Source organism: Corvus moneduloides, chromosome 16 (genome assembly GCF_009650955.1).
Source record: "Corvus moneduloides isolate bCorMon1 chromosome 16, bCorMon1.pri, whole genome shotgun sequence".
NCBI lineage: Eukaryota > Metazoa > Chordata > Aves > Passeriformes > Corvidae > Corvus > Corvus moneduloides.
The window spans coordinates 9,956,316-9,972,672 of NC_045491.1; the positions used below are offsets into that span (position 1 = coordinate 9,956,316).

General features: G+C 55.0%; 1 protein-coding gene across 3 annotated transcripts in view; it reads left to right on the top strand.

Annotated features, from left to right (window-relative positions):
• USP31 (ubiquitin specific peptidase 31) overlaps positions 1-1,755 on the top strand; it is a 31,975-nt gene extending 30,220 nt beyond the window's left edge. For 2 of the 3 annotated variants that reach the window (XR_004243348.1, XR_004243351.1), the window contains exons 17-18: positions 182-259; positions 727-1,755. The gene's annotated coding sequence lies outside the window, so the exon portion shown is untranslated. The remainder of the gene's footprint in view (positions 1-181; positions 260-726) is intronic. The other variant, XR_004243349.1, reaches the window with a different exon arrangement.
• The last annotated feature ends 14,602 nt before the right edge of the window (positions 1,756-16,357 follow it).

Genomic DNA, 16,357 nt, shown 5'->3' on the forward strand with positions numbered 1-16,357 from the left:
GCCCTGCCTGCTCTGGGCCCAGGATGGGGGCACGGGCTGGGGAACTTCCCCGTGTGCCCCAGGGCTCCTTTGGGGAAACCAAACCCAGAGGCCTGGTTTTGGGCACAGACCTGTGTGCTGGGGAGGGGAGACACAGGCTCCTGCTTCCCCTGTGTTGTTCCTGATGCTTCTCTCTCCACAGACCATCAGTCCAGGTCCTGCAGTGCTCGGCCATGGTCCCGAGAGTGGGTGTGGGACCTGCACCAGAGTCCTTGTGCTGGTGAGTCTGGTCTGTGAGCCCCAGAGCAGGGGGGTGTGATCTGGTTCCTCTTTGGAGTTCGAGGGCTCATACAGGCAGAGGTGGGAGTCTTCCCTGTCCATCCATCCATGCCTCGTGTTGGGACTCAGCCCCCCACGTGAAGGGGCTTGTGGGCTTCTCAGCACGAGCAGTCCCCTGCCACCCCCAGCCCCATCTATGCCTGCTGCCACACACAGGAGTGAGACCAAACTCCGAACAGGAGGGACACATGGACCCAGGTCCTATGGCATTTGGGGCCAGGAGACCCCCAGCCAGATCCCCACACCTCCAGGAGACCCTCAGGCCACCCCTGCCTACAACATGGCCAAAGGTATTGAGGACAGGGGTGGCCTGAGGGGCTTCTGCCTGTTCCCTTCTTACCATCACCAGAAGCTGGAGGCTTGAAGCTCCTCCAGCTCTGTCCTAATTAAAGACTCTTTTTCCTTTAGCAGGGTGTGCAACGGTGACTTCAGACTTGGAGGAGAGTGTGGCTGCCTGATGGGAATGTGGATGGGCTGCTCCTGCTGCCACCCACCTCAGCCCAGCGAGGATGAGGATGGAGCAAGGCAGAAGGAGGACAGGCTGCTGCTCCTGGGTGCTGAACGGAAAACCTCTGACCTTGGTGGATTGTTTCCAAGTGAGCCAGCCCCTGGGCTGAGAGAGCTGCTCCAGCTGCCACGCTGCAGGCACCAGCCCCTGCTGGGCTGCCCAGTCTCAGGGCAAACAGGCACAAAAGGCTTTAGCGATCCCGTGTGTCCTCGGGGCGGAAGAATGGAAAGTCGCGTGCCCTCCCCGTGCCTGAGGGCCTTTCCACTGCGGACTCTGATCCTCCTGCTCCAGTGAGCCCTCGGATCAGTGCATCAGGGGCTGGGTTGGGCTTCACAAACTCACTTTTCAACACAATTTTTGATACTCATGGGTTCTTTTTCTCTTTCCTCCTCCATGCATATTTTTACAGGAGGGGACTCTTGCAACAGGTGAGCAGCACTGTCAGTGTATGCCCCATGCCCCTTTGGTGAGCACCAAAGTGGAAGCTGTCAGTGAATTCCTCTTGTTCCCCAAATCTCCAGATTGGTTGTCCTGATCTCCCCTTGCCTGGCAGTGGTTACAGAAATGGTGATGTTGGTGGGTTTATCAACAGTTGTGCTGTATCGCCCCTTGCCTGCATGGGTCCCTGGGCATTGGGGGACACATGGCCCCTGCCAGGCCCTGCCATGCAGCCTTGGTCTGTGTTTCCATCCATCCTGCTGGGAATGGTGAGCTGGAGCTGAGCCCCTGGGTGCTGGGCCGAGGAGCTGGTTGCTGCCGTGGCCAGTCACGCACATGAGTCCCACCCCTACCATGTACCAGAGCACTGCTTCACATCTTGTGTAGAAATGGGGATGGCAGATGTTGTATTAAATCATGGGGTCATCATTTATTTATAGGTGATTACATTAAAGAGAGATTAATATAGCCAAAGGCTTTGCAGAATTAGAGTTAATGTACTTGTGTTTATTATATTTGCCAACATTTCTCCAATCCAGCTGGGGTTTTCTGGCCACAGGATTTAACAGAGCCCACTGCCATCCTCCAGCCTACCTGGGAGGGGGGTGAGAGGTCCATGGAAAACACTTGAGAACTTTGATCTTCGAGTGATCAATTCTATTGCCTCCCATTTTCTGAGGGTCCGTGGCAGGCGCTTGGTGCGTGGGCAGGGCAGGACTTGGCAATGCTTAGAGTGGGGTTGGGAGGGGAGCGTGGGGTTGGGGCTCCCAGATGTCTCTCCTGGGCTGGGATTATGCTGTGTTTAACTGGGATTAGATTACTGCAGAGCTGGGCACGGATTTCTGACACCCTGGGGAGGTGGGTGTGTCCCTGAGGAGCACCGGTGGGGTGGGGGGTGTGTGTGCCTGGTGTTCCTTTGGTCCCTGTGCCCCCGGAACCTGGTCTGGGGCTGGCAGTCCCCTGTCCCATGGGCTGTAGGTTGCCTGCTGCCAGCTCAGGGGGCACCAGTGGAGCCAAGGACACCAAAGGAGCCAAGAACACCCTATGTTTGGCTGGAGGAGCCAAACCACATGGGCTTGGGAAAACCACCATGGGAATGGTTACTGGTTATGCCAGTCAGGACCGAGGGTGCACAGGGTGGATGTGCGAATCCCTGCTGTTGCCTGGCGGAACACCTGCCTGCCTCTGAGAGCCTGAAAAAACCCAAGCTTTGGGAGGCCATCAATAAATTGTAACACATTAGGCACTGTCACCCCTACCCCTGGACTCTTAAATTTTGCTCTAATTGGAGTATTGCTTTTCCTTCCTCAGCACTTTTTCCCCTCGGCCAGGTATCGATCCTGGCTCTGTGGGGATCTGGCTAACAGTTGGCAATTTATGGGAACATAAAACTAGTCCATCGTAGAGCAAAAACCCAACTTTTGATAAGAAATTGTGACATCAGCCTCTGGCTGATTCCAAGATGGATTTACCATTTTACAGTGGGTCCCCAGGGTGGGGGTGCAGGGGCTATTAGAAAAGGGAAAGGGAGCCATTGGGGGAAAGGGACCATTAGAAGCCTCTTGGGCTGGGCCACCTTGTGGGCAGGGGTGGCCTGAAGGGCTTTTGAAGATGTGGGGGTCTCTTTTCTGGTCTCCTGTGCCCCTTCTCATGGTGGTTGAGGATCTGGCTGGGGTCCCCTGATCCCACAGGACCTGGGTCCATAGTATGTCCCCTCCTGCCTGGAGCTTGGTCTCACTGCTGTGGGTGACAGGAGCTGGTGGGCAGCAGGCTGGGCTGGGGCAGGGGGTGGCAGGAGACTGCTGGCAGTGGAGGGGTCTGGTGCTGGGCAACCTCCCCAACCCTTTGACGTGTCTTCGCTCCAGCTCCCCCAGCCCCTTTGCTGCTCTCCTCTGGTGATGGATGCTGGTGGCTTTGCGGATTGAGGCTGGTTGTGGATTCCTGGACCTGTGGGTCCTTATCCCGCTGGTGTGTTCCTGCAGGTTTGGGGGAGTGGGGCCCCTGGGGAGCAGGTCCCTGGGATTAGGAGGCAGCTGGCACTCTCAGCCCAGCTCCAGCCCCAGGAGGAGCTCCTGAGCATCCCATTACTCCCAGCCCAGCCACCCCTCTCTCACAGCCTGCAGACGGACACACTGTGTCACGCAGCGCCAGGGCGTGTTGTGTTGGGCGTCCCGGTGCTGTAACAGCTGTTCTCCCCGCCATTTGCTGCCGTCTAATTATGGTTTTATTTAAATGAGTCTAAATTGTCTGGGAATACATTAGCTCACTGTCTCCCTGTGGCTCACACTCTATGGATGTGAGTGCTCTGCAGTCGGGAGCACTCGCGCTCCCCTTTTTAATCTTGTGGAACCGGCTCCCTGGAGAGCGGGTGCATTTCCTAACAGCCTTAACGAGTTGCCAGAGCTGGGGTCAGATTGTCCTGGCCGTGGCAATGGGGGCCGGGGGAGCTCGCCCAGCGTCGCTCCACAGCTCTGTGCTCCAGACTGTAAATAAAGCCGTGTCCGCTGGTGCTACCGTGAATCCCTTTGCTCCTTTAGCAGGCAGAGTGTGCGCATTGCAAAGCAATTCCTGGAGCCCCTATGACAGTCTTTAAGCATTTTAATGTTTTGTGAATGATTTATTGAGGGTAACGAGTAGATGATAGACTGCATTTCAAGGTGTGGATTATCTATTAGAGCTCATGTGGAAGGCGTCTGCACTGACGGGCTGCTGCCAAGCAAGGCAAGTGCAACCGATCTGCTGTGTTACAGGAGGGGTCAGCACCCCCTGCCACAGCTCGGAGATAATCCAGTGCCCCGCTCGCTGCTCTGGTGACATCGGTAAATACCTGCCCCTGGCCGGGTGGTGCCGATCCTGCCCATGGAATCAGAGCTCCTGTCATGCCTGGTTAGGAGGAACTTGGTGGTGGATCCCCCCAGTGCTGGATGGGTTCATGGGCTGTGCCATCACCTCTGCAGAGCCCCTGGTCTCAGGGCGGGAGATGGGCAGGTGCTTCACTGATTTATGAAGTGATTTGTATTGTGGGGCCAGTCGTGCCACCAGGTGCTTCCCCACTCCATGCATCCCCGTGGGCTCCACAGTCCCAAGGTGTTGGCTGTGGGGCACGAAGCTCTTTGCACTCCACGGTGCTGGCTTTGATTCTCTTTCACACCTTTTGCAGTTGGTGCTGCCCATCCCACTGTGGCACAGCCAAGCTTGGGTCAAGAGGGAGCCGGCCCTGTGGGCTCAGGGTGATGGTGACTGGGACATTGTCCCCTGGGTACCCCTAGCTCTGCTGGGGGGGCGGCCGCCACTGCAGGGAGGGCAGGAGCTGTGCTGGCTTCATTACAGTGAGATTAATGCTGGTTATTGGGAGTTTTTATCACCTCAATGTTTCCTCTCAGCTCCTGAAACCAGCTTCAGCCCGGATTTATTACCGGGCAAATAAATACAAGTGCAGGTTTATTTTGCTTCCTTGTTCATCAGAAAGGAATGAAAATGTAAGCAAAATATTAAAAATAAAATAGACTCCGTTTTTCTTTAATTGACCTTTGATTTTTAACGTAATACCTTCCCCATGTTGCTGCTTCAGCCTTTAATTTCTCTCTGTGAAGTGGCTGTGTTCAATGATTCATTCTGTCCTGAGGCAAAGCACACACTGTAATTGGTTTTTAACTTCCTGGAATGTCAAAGCTAGGATTGAAATTTTACGTATCACACCACCAATTCAATACTGGCTTTAATAATAATGTTGCAGAAAGGAAAGCAGATTTACAGCTGTAGAAAAATGTAATCAAATTTTGAGCCTGAATGCAGTAAGTCCAAATGCTAGTTTTCATTTGGAAACTTGTTAGATAAATGTGACATCACCTGAGTGGTTCCGAGCTCATTTCTGCTTCTCCGTGCCACAGCCGGGGGAGCTTGGAGGGCTGGGAAAACGGGGGGAGCTGCGGGTCCGCTGCTGCTGGCGCTGCCCCGGGGAGGGGCTGCCGGCTGCCCCGGGGTACAGGTGCCCCTCGTCAGTCCCTGGGGCCGGCTAGGGAGAAGCACACGGCCGGAGCCCCTCACGGTGGCATCGGCCCGAGGGAGCGGCGCTGCCGCCGGGATGCTGCTGGGGGAAACACCCCCACGGCACTGCAGACACAAACACGCAATCGATTTTGGCCAGTTAATGTCTGATAAAAACTAATAGCCCTCCTCTCCCTTTCTTATTACCGAATGACCTCCAGCGATCCATTAGTTTAACAAATGATATGCGAACGTTCAGCATGGCTAATGGCTCTGGATTAAACCCACTGACACCTAATTCATCAGCGTGCCCGCGCCACTGTGCCTATTGTGCCGCACTCTCCATCACCACCGCGTTCCCACAGCACCCGTCAGCGTGTCCCTGGCACCCCGCGTGGAGCTGGGCACTGTGGCCCCGTGTCTCCTCCGTGCTGTGTCCAGAGCCGCCGGTGCTGGGCTGGGCCCGCGGCCCCGCGGTGCTTGGTGCCGGTGCCCCGTGCTTGGTGCCTCCGTGCATCGCCCCGCTCCAGCGCCCGCCCTGCTGCCCGCAGCGCTGCGCTCCCTGCTCTCTGCTAGGATGCCCTAAAAAGCTAACTAAGCTGAAATTATTTTCTTTCCTTGGAAAAGCCTTTAAATAATGTATTGCCCTCACTTGCTGTTACTGAGTGTTTTAAAAACCCAGGGAACTTTTCCTTCTCACTTGTGTGTTGCATCTGTTTGTTGTAGGGTGTGAATCACCCTTGGGAGGATCATTTGAAATTCCATCTCAAGGCCAGTGCCCTGGCCGAGGGTGTGGCTGTACCTGTGCCCCCAGGTGCATCCCTTGTGGGGAGTAGGAGCTCAGGCTGAAATCCAGCCCAGGGTACTTCAGAGGAGTTGTTTCCCACCCACCCGGGTGCCCTCGGTCCTGGCCAGCCCCACAGCTCCTGTCTTGCTTTTGGATGGCAGCAAATTGCAAACAGGCCATGGAAACACCAAGAGCAGCGAGGGAAGCATTTCCATTCCTGCACCAGTGTTGGATGGATCATGATGTACTCTGTGAGATTTGAAATATTATAACCAAAATATGCCCTCTATTTCCCAGTCTATCAGGGCTCCAGCGCTCGTGTCTTGTTACACGGTGCTCCCTCAGGCCGGTGCTCCTGGTCCATTGGATGGAACTCATGGATTTGAACCTCTTTCCCTGTCTGGCTGAGCAGCCAAACTCATTTGCTACCTGAACTTCACAAGAAAGTAAGCTCTCCAAAGGGTTAAGGAAGGTGTGGAACTAGGTAAATGCTGGACCTGTTAGAAACTCTTCCGTAAAGTTCTGGCCAGACTTCCTCTTTTCCCTGAAGTGACCGTGTTTTTGAATCGTGTTTCCACGTGTCCATCCCAGCAGGACTGCTCCCCTGGCCCACCCGGTGCAGAGTGACGACTTCAGGAGGCCCCAGCAAGGTGATGGAACTTTCTGGGGGCTTGTGGTCCCCTAGACTGGAGGGCAGGAGTGTCTTGCTACTTGCAGGGCTAGGGCTGGCTGGGTATGTGCTGTCTCCAGCCTGCTGCTACTGCTGTTCACCCCATGTGCGGGAATGCAACTGGGAGAGCATAGCACATCCCCGGCTGCTTTGCGTGGTTGGCCTCTGTTAAGCTGCTGCTGTGCACATGCTGGCACAGCCCCAGGGTCTGTGTGCTCCCCAGAGCAGGAGTCTCCATGCTGGCTGCTCTGGAGCACGTCTCTCCTTGGAGCCGCTCGCATGATCATCCTCTTGTACCTCCTCCCCAATGCATTCCTACTTTGAGAATTCAGCCTCAAGCCTCTCACTTTAAGGGACTGCTTAATTTTTAAACCCTTGTTACCAGAGCTGGTAGGTGGCAGGGTCTGAATGGGATTTGGGGAGCCATAGGAAAGAGATGGAAGGTGAGAAAAGGGGGGAGCTGCTCACTGGTGGCCTCTGTCCCCTGACACAGTGGGTTCTGCTCTCACTGACTTAGGACAACACAGAAAAGGAGCCTACTTTGCAGAAATTGAGGAAAACCCCATTGGGCATATATTTTTTCACAAGGCTTGCAACATTCTGTCTTGATTTGATGCATTTCACCCAACTCAGCCCAAGATCAAGCCACTGAAAATAAACCTAATGTCTTTGGAAGGAGATGGAAAACAGCAGGGATGACAGAGCTCGCACCCTTAGGCCAGTGCTGGCAGGGCAGGCAGGGCACTGGTGATACCCTGATGGAGTCACCCTCTGCCATGCTGCTGCCAGGTCCTGCTGCCACAGCCCCATGGTCCCCGAGCTCCCAACCTGGTTCCTGGAGCAGAGGGCTCAAGAGTGGCCTCCAGGGTCTGAGGGGAAAAGCTCCCAGCCCTGTTTGCAGTGAAAAAAGCTGAACAGCCCCAGAGACAGTGGGGAGAAGGATGAGAAGGGCCCCGCAGTCTTGCTCCCACCTGACAGTGCTCCATCACCCTTGGCATGTGCCTGGTGGCTCTGGATGGCTGCTGGGGAGACTTCCCTGGGCTCATGGATTGTTCCTCCCAGCCAGCTGCCAGTGCTGGCAGCAGGATGGCACCAACTCCAGCTTCGGCCCAGCTCCTTCCTGCAGAGCTCGTGCAGGAGCCCCAGCCTCACTGGTGCTCTTGGCAGTGCCGGCTGAGCCAGGTGCTGCAGCACGGGGGCCAGTCCCTATTGATTTCGATGGTTGCTAATGGTCTTTTTCATACAATAAGAGGGTTTTGTGGGAAGAACTTAATCCACTCCTATCACTGGGTGAAATTGTACTGCTCACTACTCAGATTTCCAGGACGTGAGCTACTTTAATAGCAGAGGGAGTTTTATCTAATACATTTAATGCTCCAATATTTTTATGGCATGACAGGTACTAATTGCACTGCTGCAGTACCAGGAGTGCGGGAGGCCATGGGTCTGCTGGGTGTGAGGGAGCTGTTCTGGCACATGGTGGCTTGTGGGCACCTTGGCAGTGTGACTGTCACTGTCATCAGTTGCTGTGCTGAGCGCCAGTGTAGCCACCAATGCAGGTTATTGAGGTGATGACGAGGCTGGTGCTGGAGATGATGGAAATGCAGGGAACAGGAACTTGGTGTTCCCCAGGGGCATTTTTTTTTCTTGCCTCTCTGCAGCAGTGCTGCTCTTGCTGCTGGACAGTTGGGTTGGGGCCAGGGGCAAAGCCTCATGTCAGGCGGGGGTGACAGAGGTGACACCTCTTGGAACAAGGGATGCCAGGGCAGGGTCAGGTCCCATGCACTTCAGGCTGTGCTCTCCTGCAGGGCAGGCAAGGCATGCTCAGGGCAGGCAGGGCGTGCTGACAGGGTGATGCAGATGTGCCTGTGTTGCAGGACACGCTCACCTTGCCACGCATGTTGGCACATGCCAGCCCAAACCTCTGCCAGCTGTGCTCGAAGCAGCTGGGCCCAGCTCTCTCCTTGTGGCCGGGAGCAGAGCTCGGGGTTGGCTTGTGCAGGGGTGGAGATGTGTTCTGCCTTTGAACTAAGTGTGCAGAGATGTCTAATGGACTGTGATGGCCAGGATCAAAGGTTAGGAAATTTCTCAGTGTAACTTATGTAAATGAGGACTAATGAGGTTTTCATGATTACCTTTAATTAGCTTTTCCACAAGTGGCAGTGGTTGATACGGCGTGAGCCGGGACAGGTGGCACACACAGGTATGTGCACAACCAAGCACCTTCGTTAAAAACATTTTTAAAAAATGAATATGCAAGATGCAAATTATCAATTAAATGCTCAAGAAGAAGATTTCAAGTGGGAAAAAAAGGCACAAGGAAAGCAGCAGCTCTGCAAGCCCTCCAGGCACTGTGGTGCGCAGAGCAGCAGGGTGGGCTGTGCCACATGTGCCAGTTATGCCACAGGAGACACGTCTGTCCTCAAGGCTGTGGGGGGCATGGCTGTCCCCATGGCTGTCCCACACGGGCGAGGCTGGGGTGGCCCCAAGCAGGCAGCCATGCTCAGTGTCTGGTGGGGACATCCCTGCAGCTGGGATCCTGTGGTCACAGGGGATTTCCAGAGAATGCTCCATCAGTGTGGCCGCAGTACTTGGTGTCCCCTCTTTCCCTGCTGCATCTAACCCTGGCAGCGTCGCCTTCTGCTCTGCTCATGCTGTGCAGAGCATGGTGAGGATGAAGGGACACGTGCCAGCTCTGAGCTGTGCCGGGTTGAAGGGGTGAGCTGTGGTGGGTGCTGGGCATGTGGCAAGTACAGTGCTGCTGCTGGGTGCTGCTGCAGGGCCCTGGGCAGCCTGACCCTAAGAGAGGGTTTTAAACCAGAGTCAGAAGCGGCTCCCCTTGGAGCTTCCCTCTTGATCCTGAAGAGCTGGAGCATGGTGTCGGGTGGGAGGAGAACATATACGAAGAGACAGCAGAGTGAGTGAGTGAGATGACTTGGACAACTGCATCCAATTAGCCTGACATTAATCCTGGGCAAACATGTGGAAAAATCACTGCAAAATTCAATTAATGGGAGATTTAGAGCCTGGGAATATAAATTCATGCCTGTCAGCGTGGTTGAGCAGAAGTAGGTCTTGTCAAACCGACCTGATTTCATTCTTTGATGAGGTTCTGAGTTTGGCGGTGGCACAGAAATGGCCTGTGCTTCCCTCAGTGCCACAATGCCCTGGGGAAAAAGTGATGAAAATGGATTAGAATGCAGGACTGAGGAAATGGAAGGGAAAGTCTTGTTCTGCAGCTGGGTGGTGATGGCAGTGTCTCCCTGGGGAGCTCTGGCCTGGTCCAGGTGTGAGACCAGTGGTGCCGTGGGGCTCAGTGCTTGGGCAGTGTGAGTGGAGGAGAGACACGAGCACTGCTCCTGCTCTCTGGGCAAGGAATCACCCGCTGGCATGGGAGCAAGCACTCCCCTCCCCACAGCACTGGCTCTCTGGGGAAAATGTGCATGAGCAGAAAATGTCAAGTTTGCTTTATTTATCCAAACTATTATGTCAAAATGATTCTGAGTGTCATGAAAGCAGCAGAAACTCTGCCCAAATCTCTGGTGCCCTGGCAGGAGCTCCCATGGTGCAGGTGGCATGTCATGGCCAGAGCACTCGCCGCCCCATGCCTGGGCACCCACTGGTGCTGCTTGGATGGAGGATGCTGCCTGTCCCATGCTGCCTGGGAGGATGACAGGCAGCTGGGCTGCAGGGACCGCTTGGCTCCAGCACCGCCACTAACTTTTCCAATTTCCCTCTGGAAATTGTTTCTGTCAATATTTTAATTTCATTTGGGCTGAGCAGGTGGAGCAAAGGCAACGCATCCTGAGCAGATCATTTGTCTCCTGCTCTGAATCTCGGTGGGGACCCATCATATGACAGGAAGCCTGCAGCTCCTCATGGATGCAACCAGGAAACTGCTGGGAGGATGGCCAGAGCAGGAGGGGACCAAGCCCCACTGCCCCCTGCCCCCAACACCCTGCTGCAGGGCTGGGCTCTGGGGCAGACACACAGGCAGGGACCCACTGGTCCTTCCTATGGGGCCACCACACTCCCCCAGTGTCACCATGGGAGCCCCATCAAGGCTGGAGCCTGGCTCAGCAAAGCCCCACATGGCAGAAAGTGCCAGTGGTGGCAATGGTGGGGATGCTGGAGCACTGAGGCCACGGAGAGTGGGAAGCCCCTTGTGTCTCTGCGCTCCCAGGTGCCTCCAGGTGCTATCCCTGCAGTGAGGTTTGTCTGGGGAGAGAAACAAGGTCTAACCAGATGGTGGGGCTAATAAATTGCCCAGGAAAAGCAAACTGGTACATGCAGCTCGCGTTTTCTCTGTGTCTCCATTGCAAAGTGCCAAAAGAAATCTGTCTCAGGAATTATTTCAGAGAGGGTAATTTCTGTTTCCCAGTTGCTGTCATACATTAGAAATATCTGAAATGCCTCCGGTTGGTTTCCAGTGGTGAGGAGCAGCCAGGGGCTGCCATGGATGAGAAGCACTAAAAGAAAATAAATTAGCCTCTTGCACTCAGCCCTTCTCACCACTGAACCACGAGTGACGAGCAGCTGCTGCTTAAGTAACGACCAGAATAATGAGCAGAATAAGATTCACAAGGGAATATCAACTCTGAGAAATAACGTTTTCTCCCCCTTTTGAAGTTTGCCCTGGCAGCCCTTGTCCTGGCGTGGAGGTGAGCCATGGCCTGTTGGAGCTGGGGAGGGGTGTGGTGCATCCTCTGCCCCACACCACCAGTGCCAATACTCTTCCCTTCCTTTCCCCTCATGCCAGTCTGTCTCTTCCTGGCCTAGCCAGGTGTAAACCCCCTGTGCTTCCCATAACCACCCCTGCAGCCAGGGGAACCGGCAGCACTGACACTGGTCACTGCACTGCAACAGTGCTCGCTCCCACACACTCACCCCAGCTCTGCAGCCAGGGAAGAGCCTGAGCAGATGGGACAAGGTCACACTGGACTCTGAACTAAGCTGTGTGTTTGCAGCCAGGCTGGCCCAAGTTAATTTAAGAAGGTAGCTGGAGCAGCCAGAGCTTGTTAGTGGCCATGAGTGAGTCCCTGCAGCCCAGCACAGGGGTGAGGGGAGCCCCTGGCACCAAGATCCCCTCTGGCAGCTCCTTGGGCACCATGAGCCCATCTGTCCCTTGGGCTTGTCCTGCTGCTGTTCTGTATTTCCCAAAGCCAAGTGGGTGTGTTTGTCTAGCTTGTAACAGGAACTACCCAGTTCTGAGCCCTGCTGTGTTGGAATGAGTGTTTTGAGGAAGCTCATCTCTCTGAAGATGTAAACCAGCAGCATTCCTGAATTTCAATTCCTTTATCTCCTCTGGTTGGCTGAGTCATCCAGGGATCATTCCCCTGACATATAGCTTCATGTGTATACAATCACCACTGTACAGGGCTGCAGTTTGGAGACAGTGCCTCGTTTCCCAGTGGTGATTAATGACGATAATCTTCCCTCCCACTGAGCCTCTCAGGTACCTGTTGCAGTCACCATCCCCACAGGCTACGTGTGCACTTAATGTGCCACCGTCAGGAAAACTACACATCCTTCTGCTGAAAAAGACATAGAACAAACCTAAATGGGTCTGTAAGTCTTTGTCTTGTTTCCCTGCAACACCCATTTCCACCTGTCCCACACTGGTGAGCAACAGGGAAGCAGCCGTTTTGATGTGCTCTCCCTAAGGGAAATACTGCTCTATCTTCACCTTAAACTTTCCTGTGGGTGTGATGAATCCACAGAGTGGCTGGTGCTGATGGGGCTGTGCTCCCACCCGTGCAGTCCTGGCAGTGCTGTGGGCAGGGTGGCAGCCACTGCCTCAACCGGCAGGTGCAGAGCATCCTGCCCTGGATGGTGACAATCACTGCAGAGGCCTTGGGGACCGGTGCCACCGTGCTTGGCTGGTCTGAGGGAAAGAGCCACCCCAGCAGCTCCACTGGCACCACATGCCACCAGCTGCTCGTGCAGGGCTGTGAGGCTGTGGGTGGGACAATCCCTTGGCTGATCCCATGGAGCTGTGAGGCTGCAGGTGGGATGATCCCTCACCTGCTCCCCCGGACAAGATGCCGTTAGCAGTGGAGTGGCTATTGCACTAATAATTTGGACTTGCACTTTAGCCAGGGCTGCTGGTCCCAGAGAGGCAGCCCTTTGGTAGAGGCAGCCCTTGGCAGAGTCTCTGCCTTGACAAGCTGCAAGCGCAGGAGTGGGGGCATTAAAATGCTTGTGTTGATCTGGCAGGGACAGCACTGGGACAATGACAGGCAATGATTTGCTGGGAAAAAGGGAAATGACAATATTCTCCATCAACATTATTACAGGGCTGTGCCTCTGGGTGGACAACCCAAGAGCTGCAAGGAAGACTTTAATTTCCTTTTTCTCCTCAAGGAGAGCTAATGGCATTTAGTGCAGCTCTGGCCACCAGCCACCCAGGCACTGAGCCGCTGGGGCACCAAGCACCCTGTGTGCCACACCAAGCACATGGCAGTGCTGAGGTGATTGTCCCTGGCTGGGACTGGGCTGGCGGCGGGTGAGGTGCCCCCCTGCTCCACTCAGTTCTGCAGAGACACAGCACATCTGAATGAGCTTGTCAAATGAAATTTTCTGTCTGGTTAGAAATGGATTTTCAAGCTCCTCGCTCACATGTAAACATTTTTAGTGGTCCCCAGCCAAATCAGAGCCAGCAAGAGCAAACATCAGCCTGAGCAGACCCAGTCCCTGCAGGAAAATCACCGTCCACAGAAGGAAACCAAATGCATGATGGCTTCAAAAGGCATCCATTAAAGTTGTGTTGAAGTGATTCATGGTGCTAGTAGTTAGACTTTAATTAGATCTTAATCACGTAATTTTATCTTTGTTTTAGAGATTAGAGCTTAATGACTGGATTGGTCTCATAACAGTGCTGTGACTAAACACAGCACTGTCGCATGGCAGTTCTGTGGCAGGCAGAGATGGGGCTGAGAGCATTAGCCTCTTTGGCTGTTTTAAATAAAATTAGTGTATTTTAAATAAAGAAAGAAATTTATTTAAGACACACTAATCCATTAGGACCTGCCAACACTCAGGGAAGGTGGAGAGGGAAGGAACAAAGAGGAGGGACCACAGAGCCTGGTGTGAGCCCGGGCACTGGCTGCCTGGCTGCCACCATCGCCATGCCCGGCCAGAGGTCCATGGTGTGTGACAAGGAGAGATGGATTGTTTCAGCTGTCAGGTTGGATCCTTCACAGGATTAGCAGCAGAGTAACTCACCTCAGTCCCTCCTGGGCACTTTCCCTCCTGTGTTGCTGTTTTGGGCATCCACTCACTTGTGGCACGGGGCTGCTGTGCCCTGCAGTGTATGCGGATGGACACAGGGATGAACATGGCCTGAATGGCGATGGCAGTGGGGACCATTCCTCTACTAACATGCATGAACCCTGGACATGTGTCCCAGGAGGGGATTTTCCTCCCTTGCAGCTGTGGGATCTGTCAATATCAGTCAATAGCTGCCCTGCCTTGCATCCTACTCTTCAGTTACTTTATTTTAGTTGAGTCCCACAGAATTGGTGCAGGTTTGCAGAATTAGTCTCTATGGGTGGCAGGTCTGGGACAATGCTGCCGAGCCACAGTCCAGCTCTCTGGGGCACAGAGCCCACCACCAGGGCTGCCCCTGGAGCTGGGATTCACCCATGCCTGGCACAGGGGCCATGTCCTGCAGCACATCCCTGGCAGCCACACCTGGCTGGGGATGCAGCAGTTCCATTCCAGTCTCAGCTTTTGCCTCTCTGAGCTCTCTGAGCTCTGCCTGGACCTCAGCTCTGCCTAGGGCTTGCCCCTGAGCTGCTGCAGGGAGGCGAAGTGGCAGCTCTGTGTCCCATGGTCTTGGTGCCGCGGTGTCAGCTGCCCAAAGCCGAGCCAGCTCCATTGTCCTTGAGCCCTGCCCTGCCCTTGCTGCAATGGCAGCAGCCCCTTCCCACCTTCCCTTTCCTGCTTGATATGCCACAGGAGCCACTTGAACTCATTACTGTGGGAGATTATAGGTCCCCAGGTAATAACGAGTCTTCAGATAATTACAAACAGATTCTCTAATAGGAATGAACTCAGTTGAATCCATTCAGTCACTGGGTAAATATTTATCCCTAAGCTGTCCTTATCTCCAGCCACTGGAGCGTGCCGGAGACAGTTTGCTGTGCTCACACCGCGCTCGCTGCAGGAGCCAGCTGCGGGGAGCAGGGATGTCGTGAATGAGCATGTTAAGGTCCTTTAAAATCTTAAAACACTTACTCACAACAGGGGACCTGCACTGAACTGGCCTCATGCTGTGGCTCAGGGCTGGCTGGGACTCAGTATCACATGGTGTGAGCCGCACCAGCTCCCCTTCCCCTCTGGGAATGGGCAGAGGCGATCCCATGACCAGCCTGTGGTACCACTGTGGGGTCAGTGTTCCCACAGCGCTATGGGGAACCCCAGCCAAGGTTAAAGTGCCTTTGATAGGCACTGTTGCAGCATCCTGGGGTGCTACACCCACCACCATCAGTTGGCAGAAGGTCACTGGGAAGCTGACACCCCACGGGCCCCACAAGCTGCCGGCACGGCCATTGTCAAGGGCCAGCCCCCACGGCCACCGGCAAGTGTCAGCCCCCTCAGCCGCCCGCCTGCTGTGAGTGCCAGTCCCCTGCTGCCGGCGCCCACAGCCCTGGCTGTACAGGAGTCACTAATTGGACCAGCCGGCTAATTAGCTGTCAAGTAATGAATTATGCAGCGATGCAGTATTGATGCCATCAGGTCCTCTCGTTGCTGCGCTGCACCTGCTCGTGGAACACTGGGCAGGGCTTGGAGAGGAACTTGGAAAACTTTCAAAGCAAATGCAATGAGTCAATCCATTGTGAGCAGAGGCACATCACCGGGGAGCGGGCGCCGGGCTGGGCTGGCAGCCGCAGGCACAGCCGGCTCCTCCTCTGCACAGCTCTCGTTCCCCTGCGGACTTGTGCCCGCGGGCAGCTCCTGTGCCCTCTGAGTGCCAATGGGCAGGACAGCGGGGCTGGCGGGAAGGGAAGCACATTGGGGGTCAGAGGCTGATGGTATCTGGGAGTTCCGTGGAGATGACTTTTCCAGGAGAGGTTGAAGGGTTCCTGTGGAGAAGGGGAGGGCTGGCAGTGGGGCGCAGCCCCCAGAGCCTGTTGGTGAGCTGTGTTGTGGAGGGGAGCCTGCAGTGCCGGGGTCACCACGGGCACAGAGCCGGTACCAGGGACAGCCCCTCTGTGTCTCTGTGCTGCCCAGGCAGGCGGGTCCTGGCATCACTGGGTGACATCCAGCTGTACCCATCCAGCTGTACCCATCCAGCTGTACAGGGCAGCAGTGACAGAGCCCTGAGTCCAACCGGCCCCATGTACCTGTTCCTTGCTGCAGCCTGATGAAATAACAGGAAGAAACTTGACCTACTTGAACGTATCTGAATCCCAGCTACCCCTGAGCATCCATCATCTCTGAGGGGTTGGAGGTTTCTGTTAATGATCGCATTTATTTGCTGCCTGCTCTGTGTGCGCGGAAGGAGGTGTGTTAGGAGCACACTGCTGAGCATCGCAGTGGGGGGACAGGGCTGGGAGTCCCCCACAGTCACTCCCAGGGCTCTGCCTGCTGCCAGTAAACATGGAGCCAGCAGTGAAATTGAATCAGATTAACTTAATAAGAAGTC